This window comes from Arachis ipaensis, chromosome B10 (assembly GCF_059453495.1).
Source record: "Arachis ipaensis isolate K30076 ecotype BB chromosome B10, ASM5945349v1, whole genome shotgun sequence".
Lineage (NCBI taxonomy): Eukaryota > Viridiplantae > Streptophyta > Magnoliopsida > Fabales > Fabaceae > Arachis > Arachis ipaensis.
Genome location: NC_142435.1, coordinates 58,113,531 through 58,125,585, shown reverse-complemented (window position 1 = coordinate 58,125,585; position 12,055 = coordinate 58,113,531). Strand labels below are relative to the sequence as shown.

The 12,055-nt window shown below is 39.2% G+C and overlaps 1 non-coding gene across 1 annotated transcript; it reads right to left on the bottom strand.

Annotated features, from left to right (window-relative positions):
* Window positions 1-1,424: 1,424 nt before the first annotated feature.
* LOC148580180 (small nucleolar RNA R71) lies at window positions 1,425-1,532 on the bottom strand. The gene has a single exon (XR_015898976.1). It is a non-coding gene; the product is annotated as a small nucleolar RNA R71 (small nucleolar RNA).
* Between the last annotated feature and the right edge of the window lie 10,523 nt (window positions 1,533-12,055).

The window sequence follows — 12,055 nt, the reverse complement described above, 5'->3', positions numbered from 1 at the left end:
GGTTGACTTTTTCAAAAATTTTTAAAATCAAGTTGTTTCTTATGAGTCAAATCAAATTTTCAATTTGAAAATCTTATCTTTTTCAAAATCTTTTTCAAAAATCAAATCTTTTTCAAAATTATTAGTTATTTTTGAAAATTCCAAAAATATTTTTCAAAAATCTTTATCTTATTTTTATCACAAATTTTCGAAAATAACATAATCAATTAATGTTTTGATTCAAAAATTTGAAGTTTGTTACTTGCTTGTTAAGAAAGATTCAAACTTTAAGTTCTAGAATCATATCTTGTGATTTCTTATGAATCAAGTCATTAATTGTGATTTTAAAAATCAAATCTTTTTCAAAACTAATTTTATCATATCTTTTCAAAAATATCTTCTTATCTTATCTTTTTCAAAAATATCTTTTCAAAATATCTTTCCTAACCTCCTAACTTCTTATCTTTTCAAAATTTGTTTCAACTAACTAACTAACTTTTTGTTGTTTCTTAACTTTTTCAAAAACTACCTAACTAACTCTCTCTCTTCAATTTTCGAAAATATCTCTCCCCTTTTTTCAAAATTTCTTTTTAATTTATTAATTATTTTAATTTTTAAAACTTAATTTTCGAAAATTACTAACAATTTTTCAAAAACCATTTTCAAAAATCACTAACTCCTTTTCAAAAATAATTTTCGAAAATTCCCTCCTTCTCTCTCATCCTATTCTATTTATTCATTCATTAACTAACATCTCTTCCTCACATCATCACCAAATTCGAACCCCCTCTTCTATCTGTGTTCGAATTTCTTCCTCTTTTCTTCTACTCACATAAGGGAACCTCTATACTGTGGTAAAGAGAATCTCTATTATTATTATTATCATTTTTCTGTCCATTCTTCCTTGTCATATGAGCAGGAGCAAGGATAAGAACATTCTTGTGGAAGCAGATCCAGAACCTGAAAGGACTCTGAAGAGAAAATTAAGAGAAGCTAAAATACAACAATCCAGAGATAACCTTTCATAAATTTTCGAACAGGCAGAGGAGATGGCAGCCGAAAATAATGATAATGTAAGGAAGATGCTTGGTGACTTTACTGCACCTAATTCCAATTTACATGGAAGAAGCATCTCCATTCCTGCCATTGGAGCAAACAACTTTGAGCTGAAACCTCAGTTAGTTTCTCTAATGCAGCAGAACTGCAAGTTTCATGGACTTCCATCTGAAGATCCTTTTCAGTTCTTAACTGAATTCTTGCAGATATATGATACTGTTAAGACTAATGGAATAGATCCTGAAGTCTACAGGCTCATGCTTTTCCCTTTTGCTGTAAGAGACAGAGCTAGATTATGGTTGGATTCTCAACCTAAAGACAGCCTGAACTCTTGGGATAAGCTGGTCACGGCTTTCTTAGCCAAGTACTTTCCTCCTCAAAAGTTGAGCAAGCTTAGAGCTGATGTTCAAACCTTCAGACAGAAAGAAGGTGAATCTCTCTATGAAGCTTGGGAAAGATACAAACAGTTGACCAAAAAGTGTCCTTCTGACATGCTTTCAGAATGGACCATCCTGGATATATTCTATGATGGTTTATCTGAGCTATCAAAGATGTCACTGGACACTTCTGCAGGTGGATCCATTCACCTAAAGAAAACGCCTGCAGAAGCTCAAGAACTCATTAACATGGTTGCTAATAACCAGTTCATGTACACTTCTGAAAGGAATCCTGTGAATAATGGGACGCCTATGAAGAAGGGAGTTCTTGAAGTTGATACTCTGAATGCCATATTGGCTCAGAATAAAATATTGACTCAGCAAGTCAATATGATCTCTCAGAGTCTGCATGGAATGCAAGCTGAATCCAACAGTACTCAAGAGGCTTCTTATGAAGAAGAAGCTTATGATCCTGAGAACCCTGCAATAGCAGAGGTGAATTACTTAGGTGAACCTTATGGAAACACCTATAACTCAACATGGAGAAATCATCCAAATTTCTCATGGAAGGATCAAAAGCCTCAACAAGGCTTTAATAATGGTGAAAGAAACAGGTTTAGCAATAGCAAACCTTTTCCATCATCAACTCAGCAACAGACAGAGAACTCTGAACAAAATACTTCTAATTTAGCAAATCTAGTCTCTGATCTATCTAAGGCCACTGTAAGTTTCATGAATGAAACAAGGTCTTCCATTAGAAATCTGGAAGCACAAGTGGGCCAGCTGAGTAAAAGGATCACTGAAATCCCTCCTAGTACTCTCCCAAGCAATACAAAAGAGAACCCAAAAGGAGAGTGCAAGGCCATTGACATAAGCGCCATGGCCTAACCTACAAGGGGAGTGGAGGACGTGAATCCCAAGGAGGAAGACCTCCTGGGACGTCCAGTGATCAATAAGGAGCTTCCCTCTGAGGAACCAAAGGACTCTGAGGCTCATCTAGAGACCATAGAGATTCCATTGAACCTCCTTATGCCCTTCATGAGCTCTGATGAGTATTCCTCTTCTGAAGAGAATGAGGATGTTACTGAAGAGCAAACTGCCAAGTTTCTTGGTGCAATCATGAAGCTAAATGCCAAACTATTTGGCATTGATGCTTGGGAAGTTGAACCTCCCTTGTTCATCAATGAACTAAGTGATCTGGATCAACTGACATTGCCTCAGAAGAGACAGGATCCTGGAAAGTTCATAATCCCTTGTACCATAGGCACCATGATCTTTAAGGCTCTGTGTGACCTTGGTTCAGGGATAAACCTCATGCCCCTCTCTGTAATAGAGAAACTGGGAATCTATGGGGTGCAAGCTGCTAAAATCTCAATAGAGATGGCAGACAGCTCAAGAAAATAGGCTTATGGACGAGTAGAGGACGTGTTAGTAAAGGTTGAAGGCCTTTACATCCCTGCTGATTTCATAGTCCTGGATACTGGAAAGGAAGAGGATGAATCCATCATCTTAGGAAGACCTTTCCTGGCCACAGCAAGAGCTGTGATTGATGTTGACAGAGGTGAAATAGTCCTTCAATGGAATGAGAACTCCCTTGTATTCAAAACTCAAGGATCTCCCTCTGCAACCATGGAGAGGAAGCTTGAAAAGCTTCTCTCAAAGCAGAGTCAACCAGAGCCCCCACAGTCAAACTCTAAGTTTGGTGTTGGGAGGCCACAACCAAACTCTAAGTTTGGTGTTGAACTCCCATATCCAAACTCTAAGTTTGGTGTTGAACTCCCATATCCAAACTCTAAGTTTGGTGTTGGAGAGTCTCAACAAAGCTCTGCACATCTGTGAGGCTCCATGAGAGCCTACTGTCAAGCTATTGACATTAAAGAAGCGCTTGTTGGGAGGCAACCCAATGTTTATCTAATTCTTAATTTTATTGTTTTTCATGTTTTCTTAGGTTCATGATCATGTGGAGTCACAAAATAAATAGAAAAATTGAAAACGGAATCAAAAACAGCAGAAGAAAAATCACACCCTGGAGGAGCATCTGTCTGGCGTTCAAACGCCAGAACAGAGCATAGTTCTGGCGCTGAACGCCCATAATGGGAGCATCCTGGCGCTGAACGCCCAGAACAAGCATGGTTCTGGCGTTCAACGCCAGAAATGGCACACAGATGGGCGTTGAACGCCCAAAATGGCCACCAACCTGGCGCTGAACGCCCAGAGTTGGATACAAAGGCATTTTTACATGCCTAATGGGTGCAGGGATGTAAATCCTTGAACACCTCAGGATCTGTGGACCCCACAGGATCCACTCAGGATCTGTGGACCCCACAGGATCCCCACCTACCTCCACTCACTTCTTCTCACCACTCTCTTTCACACAACCCCATAAACACTCTTCCCTAAAAACCCCTCACCAATCACCTCAACCTCTCTTCCCCATTAAACCTTCACCACTCACATCCACCCACTCTTCCCAATAAACCTACCTCATAAACTCCACCTACCTTCAAAATTCAAAACCAATTTCCCACCCAAACCCACCCATAGGGCCGAAACCTTCCCCCCCTTCCCTTCCCTATATAAAGCCCTCCACTCTTCTTCAAATTCACCCAACACAACCCCTCTATACCCTTCTTGGCCGAACAATATCACCATCTCCCTCTCCTCCATTTCTTCTTCTTCTTCATCTTCTATCCTTTTGTTTATTGCTCGAGGGCGAGCAATATTCTAAGTTTGGTGTGGTAAAAGCATAGCTTTTTTGTTTTTCCATTACCATTGATGGCACCAAAGACCAGAGAATCCTCTAGAAGAGGGAAAGGGAAGATAAAAACTTCCACATCCGAGTCATGGGAGATGGAAAGGTTCATCTCCAAAGCCCATCAAGACCACTTCTATGATGTTGTGGCAAAGAAGAAGGTGATCCCTGAGGTCCCTTTTAAACTCAAAAGAAATAAGTATCCAGAGATCCGACATGAAATTCAAAGAAGAGGTTGGGAAGTTCTAACAAACCCCATCCAACAAGTCGGCATCCTAATGGTTCAAGAGTTCTATGCCAATGCATGGATCACCAAGAACCATGATCAAAGTAAGAACCCGGATCCAAAGAACTATGTTACAATGGTTCGGGGGAAATACTTGGATTTTAGTCCGGAAAATGTGAGGTTGGCGTTCAACTTGCCATACATGGAAGAGAACGCACGCCCCTACACAAGGAGAGTCAACTTTGATCAAAGGTTGGACCAAGTCCTTATGGACATATGTGTAGAAGGAGCTCAATGGAAGATTGACTCCAAAGGCAAGCCGGTTCAACTAAGAAGATTGGACCTCAAGCCTATAGCTAGAGGATGGTTGGAGTTTATCCGATGCTCAGTCATTCCCACTAGCAACCGGTCCGAAGTTACTATAGACCGGGCCATCATGATCCATAGCATCATGATTGGAGAAGAGGTGGAAGTTCATGAGATTATACCTCAAGAACTCTACAAGGTGGCTGACAAGTCCTCCACTATGGCAAGGTTAGCCTTCCCTCACCTCATTTGCCACCTATGCAATTCAGCTGGGATTGACATAGAGGGAGATATCCTCATCAAAGAGGAAAAGCCCATCACTAAGAAAAAGATGGAGCAAGCAAGAGAGCCCAATCATGGAGCTCAAGAGGCGCAAGAAGCTCATCACCATGAGATTCCGGAAATGCCTCAAATGCACTTTCCTCCACATAACTATTGGGAGCACATCAACACCTCCCTAGAAGAATTGAGTTCCAATATGGGACAACTAAGGGTGGAACATCAAGAGCACTCCATCATGCTTCATGAAATAAGAGAAGATCAAAAAGCAATGAGGGAGGAGCAACAAAGACAAGGAAGAGACATAGAAGAGCTCAAGGACATCATTGGTTCCTCAAGAAGGAAACGCCACCATCACTAAGGTGGATTCATTCCTTGTTCTTCTTTCTTCTATTTTTCGTTTTCTATGTTATGTGCTTATCTATGTTTGTGCCTTCATTACATGATCATTAGTAGTTAGTAACTATGTCTTAAAGATATGAATGTCCTATGAATCCATCACCTCTCTTAAATGAAAAATGTTTTAATTCAAAAGAACAAGGAGTACATGAGTTTCGAATTTATCCTTGAACTTAGCTTAATTATATTGATGTGGTGACAATGCTTCTTGTTTTCTGAATGTATGCTTGAACAGTGCATATGTCTTTTGAAGTTGTTGTTTAAGAATGTTAAATATGTTGGCTCTTGAAAGAATGATGACTAGGAGACATGTTATTTGATAATCTGAAAAATCATAAAAATGATTCTTGAAGCAAGAAAAAGCAGCAAAGAACAAAGCTTGCAGAAAAAAAAAAAATTTAGGCGAAAAAAATTATAGAAAAAAAAAAGGGAAAAATCAAGCAGAAAAAGCCAATAACCCTTAAAACCAAAAGGCATGGGCAAATAAAAAGGATCCCAAGGCTTTGAGCATCAGTGGATAGGAGGGCCTAAAGGAATAAAATCCTGGTCTAAGCGGCTAAACCAAGCTGTCCCTAACCATGTGCTTGTGGCGTGTAGGTGTCAAGTGAAAACTTGAGACTGAGCGGTTAAAGTCAAGGTCCAAAGCAAAATAAGAGTGTGCTTAAGAACCCTGGACACCTCTAATTGGGGACTTTAGCAAAGCTGAGTCACAATCTGAAAAGGTTCACCCAATTGTGTCTGTGGCATTTATGTATCCGGTGGTAATACTGGAAAACAAAGTGCTTAGGGCCACGGCCAAGACTCATAAAGAAGCTGTGTTCAAGAATCATCATACTGAACTAGGAGAGTCAATAACACTATTCAAAAGCTGAAGTTCCTATAGATGCCAATCATTCTAAACTTCAATGGATAAAGTGAGATGCCAAAACTATTCAAGAGGCAAAAAGCTATAAGTCCCGCTCATATGATTGAAACTATGTTTCATTGATAGTTTGGAATTTATAGTATATTCTCTTCTTTTTATCCTATTTGATTTTCAGTTGCTTGGGGACAAGCAACAATTTAAGTTTGGTGTTGTGATGAGCGGATAATTTATACGCTTTTTGACATTGTTTTTAGTATATTTTTAGTAGGATCTAGTTACTTTTAGGGATGTTTTCATTAGTTTTTATGTTAAATTCACATTTCTGGACTTTACTATGAGTTTGTGTGTTTTTCTGTGATTTCAGGTAATTTCTGGCTGAAATTGAGGGACTTGAGCAGAAATCAGATTCAGAGGTTGAAAAAGAACTGCTGATGCTGTTGGATTCTGACCTCCCTGCACTCAAAATGGATTTTCTGGAGCTACAGAACTCGAAATGGCGCGCTTCCAATTGCGTTGGAAAGTAGACATCCAGGGCTTTCCAGCAATATATAATAGTTCATACTTTGGCCAAGAATTGACGACGTAAACTGGCGTTCAACGCCAGCCTTCTGCCCAAATCTGGCGTCCAACGCCAGAAAAGGATCCAAAACCAGAGTTGAACGCCCAAACTGGCACAGAAACTGGCGTTCAACTCCAAAAATGGCCTCTGCACGTGCTACACTCAAGCTCAGCCCAAACACACACCAAGTGGGCCCCGGAAGTGGATTTATGCATCAATTACTTACTCATGTAAACCCTAGTGGCTAGTTTATTATAAATAGGACCTCTTACTATTGTATTAGGCATCTTTGGATTGTATTTTGATCCTGTGATCTCGTTTAGGGGGCTGGCCATCTCGGCCATGCCTGGACCTTCACTTATGTATTTTCAACGGTAGAGTTTCTACACTCCATAGATTAAGGTGTGGAGCTCTGCTGTTCCTCAAAGATTAATGCAAAGTACTACTGTTTTCTATTCAATTCTTCTTATTTCGCTTCTAAGATATCCATTCGCACCCAAGAACGTGATGAAGGAGATGATTATGTGTGACGCTCATCATCCTTCTCCCTTATGAACGCGTGCCTGACAAACACTTCTGTTCTACATGAATTAAGCTAGAATGAATATCTCTTAGATCTCCTAACCAGAATCTTCGTGGCGTACGCTAGAATGATGGCGGCATTCAAGAGAATCCGGAAGGTCTAAACCTTGTTTGTGGTATTCTGAGTAGGATTCAATGATTGAATGACTGTGACGAGCTTCAAACTCGCGATTGTTGGGCGTTAGTGACAGACGCAAAAGGAGGGTGAATCCTATTCCAGCATGATCGAGAACCGACAGATGAATAGCCGTGCCGTGACAGGGTGCGTGAGCATATGATTCACTGAGAGGAGGGGATGTAGCCACTGACAACGGTGATGCCCTTGCATACAGCCAGCCATGGAAAGGAGTAAGACTGATTGGATGAAGATAGCAGGAAAGCAGAGGTTCAGAGGAACGAAAAGCATCTCCATTCGCTTATCTGAAATTCCTGCCAATGAATCTACATAAGTATCTCTATCCCTTTTATTGTTTATTTTAATCTAATAAAGTATCATGTTTAAATCCACCTGACTGAGATTTGCAAGGTGACCATAGCTTGCTTCATACCAACAATCTCCGTGGGATTCGACCCTTACTCACGTAAGGTATTACTTGGACGACCCAGTGCACTTGCTGGTTAGTTGAACGGAGTTGTGTCCACACATAGAGCCACAATGAGGATTCAATACAATTATGTATTGTTACTCTCACACAAGTACAAAGAACATGGAACACAATTTCGTGCACCACTCACCAAGGGCATGAGAGGTTGTGCATCTTCTTCTTTGATCTCCATGTCAAGCCCAATCGGAGAGGATTCAATTGTACATAGGAATTCCTCAATGATTAAATCCATCTCTTGGTCAACCTCTTCAAAGTTTTCCACCATGATATGCCTTGGAGGTTGTACACCCTCCTCAACATCAATATCAAGCTTCTTTGAAGAGGGCTCTATGACTTCACATTCCCATGGACTTCCAACATCTCCTAGGTCTTCAACCACTTCTTCTGGCTCAATTGTCTTAACTTCCTCCCCTTGTGACAATTCTTGCTTCAACTCTTCTTCTTCACCTTGAAGCTCTAAACTCACTCCCTCACTATGCTCCTTGGTTTCTTCTCCACATTCGTCGATGGGAGTGCCTTGGTCGCTTAGGCTTAGTCGGGAGGAGGCCATGTTGCTAACGGCTTCCACTAGGATAGCCATCTTGGCTCTTAGCTCTTTAAACTTCTTTTCATCCTCCTCTTGTCGCCTTAAGATATGAGATTCAAGATCTCTCAATTCATGTGTGGGGGCTTCATCGGGAGGTGATGGTGGAAGAGAAGGTTCATTGTTTGGGAGGAAGGTTTCATTATTGGAAGTTGGTTCACCTTGGTAAGGGTGTGGAGGTGTATATTGAGGTGGTTCTTGAGAGTAGTTGTGTTGGAATTGTGGTGGTTCTATGTATGGTTCATATGGTTCATAAGGTGGTTGATATGGTGGATAAGGATTAGGGTCATATGAAGGTGTTTGGTGAAAAGGGGCTTGTGAGTAAGGTGGTTCAAAGTCATGTTGAGGGGGTGGTTCATAGGCATGTGGTGGTGGTTGTTGACAATCACAATAAGGGTCACCACATCCATTAGATTGATATGCATTAGGATGAGAGTTATACCCATAAGAATCCGGAGGTTATTGTTACCAAGAAGGTTGATCAATCCTTTGAGACTCTTCCCATCTTTGATTATTCCATCCTTGATGCATATCCTCATTGTAGTTCCCATTTCCTACAACATAATTTGAGACAAACTCATAGCCAAAGTGGTGAGAATTCATAGTAGCAAATAAAAGCAAAAGCTAATAAAAATAAGTAACAAAGTCCTAAAGCTATCAAAAACTAACAAATAAGCAAAAGGCAAACATATTCACAATATTCACAATAGCCAACAATATAACACCATTGCAACTCCCCGGCAACGGCGCCATTTTGATGAACGAGTTTTGCTCGATGGTTTAGAATTTCTCTTCTAGAAATAAGAACTTCGTTGTAAGCATAGTTCTAAACCAACAAACAATTCCCACATCAAAAATTTGAGTTGTCACAAGTACAAACCCCAACGAAAATTAACCGGAGTATTTAGACTCCAGGTCGTCTCACAAGGAGTTGCAATGAAGTGGTCAATTATTGGCTACGGGGATCAAGGGGTTTTGTTGATAAGAGGACAAGAAAATAAATGTGCAAGAAAAGTAAAGAGAGAAATTAAAGAAAGCAAGTAATAAAGAGAGACATTCATGGCAAGAATTGAGATCATAGGCTTTCTATCCTAGTCATGCAATGATTAATTCATCTTATTTAGTCAACTCCAACAAATAGGGAGAAAGTCAAACAAGATTAATCAATCATGTTACAATATATAAACAAGAATTTATCTCATTACGTCAACTCCAACAAATAGGGAGAAAGTCTAATGAGACTAGCTAATCTCAATCCAAAAGTCCTAACCAACTTACTAATTAAACTAGCAAAAGATTAGCATCAATCGAAACAATATTCCATAAGTCCTAATCAACTCACTAATTAAATTAGCAAAAGATTAGCGTCAATGGACACAATATTAGCTAACAACTCTAGATCACCAACATAAGTTGGGTTTTCATGACTCAAGATTGCCTAATTACTCTTTCCAAGCCAAGAATGCTCAAAATCTACTCTAACATCCTTCCAAGCATTCTATCAAACACTTGGAAGGCATAAAAGGAAAGCATAGTAAATGTGCAAGAATAATAAAATCTACCAACTACCAATAGCAAGAAAAGTAAAATCAATAACTCAAATCAACAATAAAAATAACATCAAACATAAAATTGCATTAAAGGAAAATTAAGATCCAACAAGGTTCATGAACATAAAAGCAACAAAATAAAAGAAATGGACAAGTAAAAACTAGAAGAGTAGAGATGTAACAACAAGAAATTAAAAGGAGAAACTAAATCAAAACAAGAATTAAAAGTTGGATTTAAGAAAATTAAACCTAAACTACCCTAAATTCTAGAGAGAAGAGAGAGCTTCTCTCTCTAGAATTCTACCCTAAAAACATGATGAAAAACTAAAATTCTGACTACTTTCTCTCATTCCCCCTTCAATCCTTGGGTTCAATAGCATCAGAAATGGGTTGTATTGGGCCCAAAATGAGCTGCAAAATCGCTGGGGGCGATTTCATTAAAGTGGGCCACGGACAGCATCGGCACGCGCGCGCAAAGTGCACATGCGCGCCCCTGAACACGAAGCAACGAATGGCAAAATTTATATCATTTCTAAGCCTCGGATGTTAGCTTTCCAACGCAACTGGAACCGCCTCATTTGGACCTCTGTAGCTCAAGTTATGGTCATTTAAGTGCCAGGAAGTCAGGCTTGACAGCTTTACGGTTTCCTCATTTCTTTATGAGTTCTCCCACTTGAATGCTTTTCTCCTCACTTCTTCCATCCAATACTTGCCTTATGAACCTGAAATCACTCAACAAACATATCAAGGCATCGAATGGAATTAAAGTGAGTTAAATTTAGCTATTTTAGGGCCTAAAAAGCATGTTTTTACATTTACGCACAAATCAAGGGAGAATTACAAAACCATGCTATTTCATTGAACAAATGTGAGAAAAGGTGATAAAATCCCCCAAAATAAGCATAAGATAAATCACAAAATCGGGGTTTATCACCGTGCTAATTTCTAAGTGTGGGGAGGTCGTTCGACCGATCTCCATGGGTAACAATCTCTTTCTTTCAATACCCATGGATTTATCTTTTGCTTAGTAGTTAGTACATTGTTAGTACATTGCATGTGTAGTTAGTTTTGCTTGTAAATACTCCTTGCATGATAGTTAGTTTCTATAGAGTTGCTTGGTCAAAACAATAACTTCTTTCCCAAGAAACTATGTTTTGGGTACCCTACCAAATTTTGAAATTTTCTGCAGTAAACTTGCTTTAAGAATGTATTTTGGAACATAGTGATTGAGCTAAGAACACAAGCATGTAAGTTTTGAGCCTATTGCATGGTTACATCTTCTAACCATTATTTTCCATTCTTGTGTGCATATCTTTCTCTCTATGATTGTGATCCTTGCTTTGTCTGATTCTATATGTCCATTACTTTGTGTATGAACGCATTTACATGATTGAGGCCATCATTTTAATAGTCACTTTTTCCAAATGGCCTTAACCCTTTTGAGCCCATGATAAACCCTTTTTGTTCTTAAATAGAGCACATCAACAACCCTAAGCAAAAAACCATGAATGCCCCCAAATTTGGATCCTTGATTAGCTTAGGTAAGTTAGGATGTGTATCATTCAATTAGGAGGGTATACTTGGGAAATTTGGGTAGATATATAGGTGTATAATTGTAGTGTAATTGAAATTCTAGGATTTGGGAACATACTCATGTATTGAATGATTGAACTATATGCATTGAAACTTTTGTACACAAGGCCCCAAGAAAAGGGGATAATAAAAAAAACTAACAAACAAAGCAATAAAAGGGGACAAAGAAACCCCAAGACAAAGTAATGAAGAAAATAATGCATATGGGTGTGAATTGAAAAGAATGCATGAGTATGCAAAAAAAGTGAAACTCAAAGGTAGCTAGGTAATGTATTGTAGTTGTATAGGTTGTTCTATGTGTCTAGAGGGATCCTAGGTTAATCAAGGACTCAAATTTTAGGCTC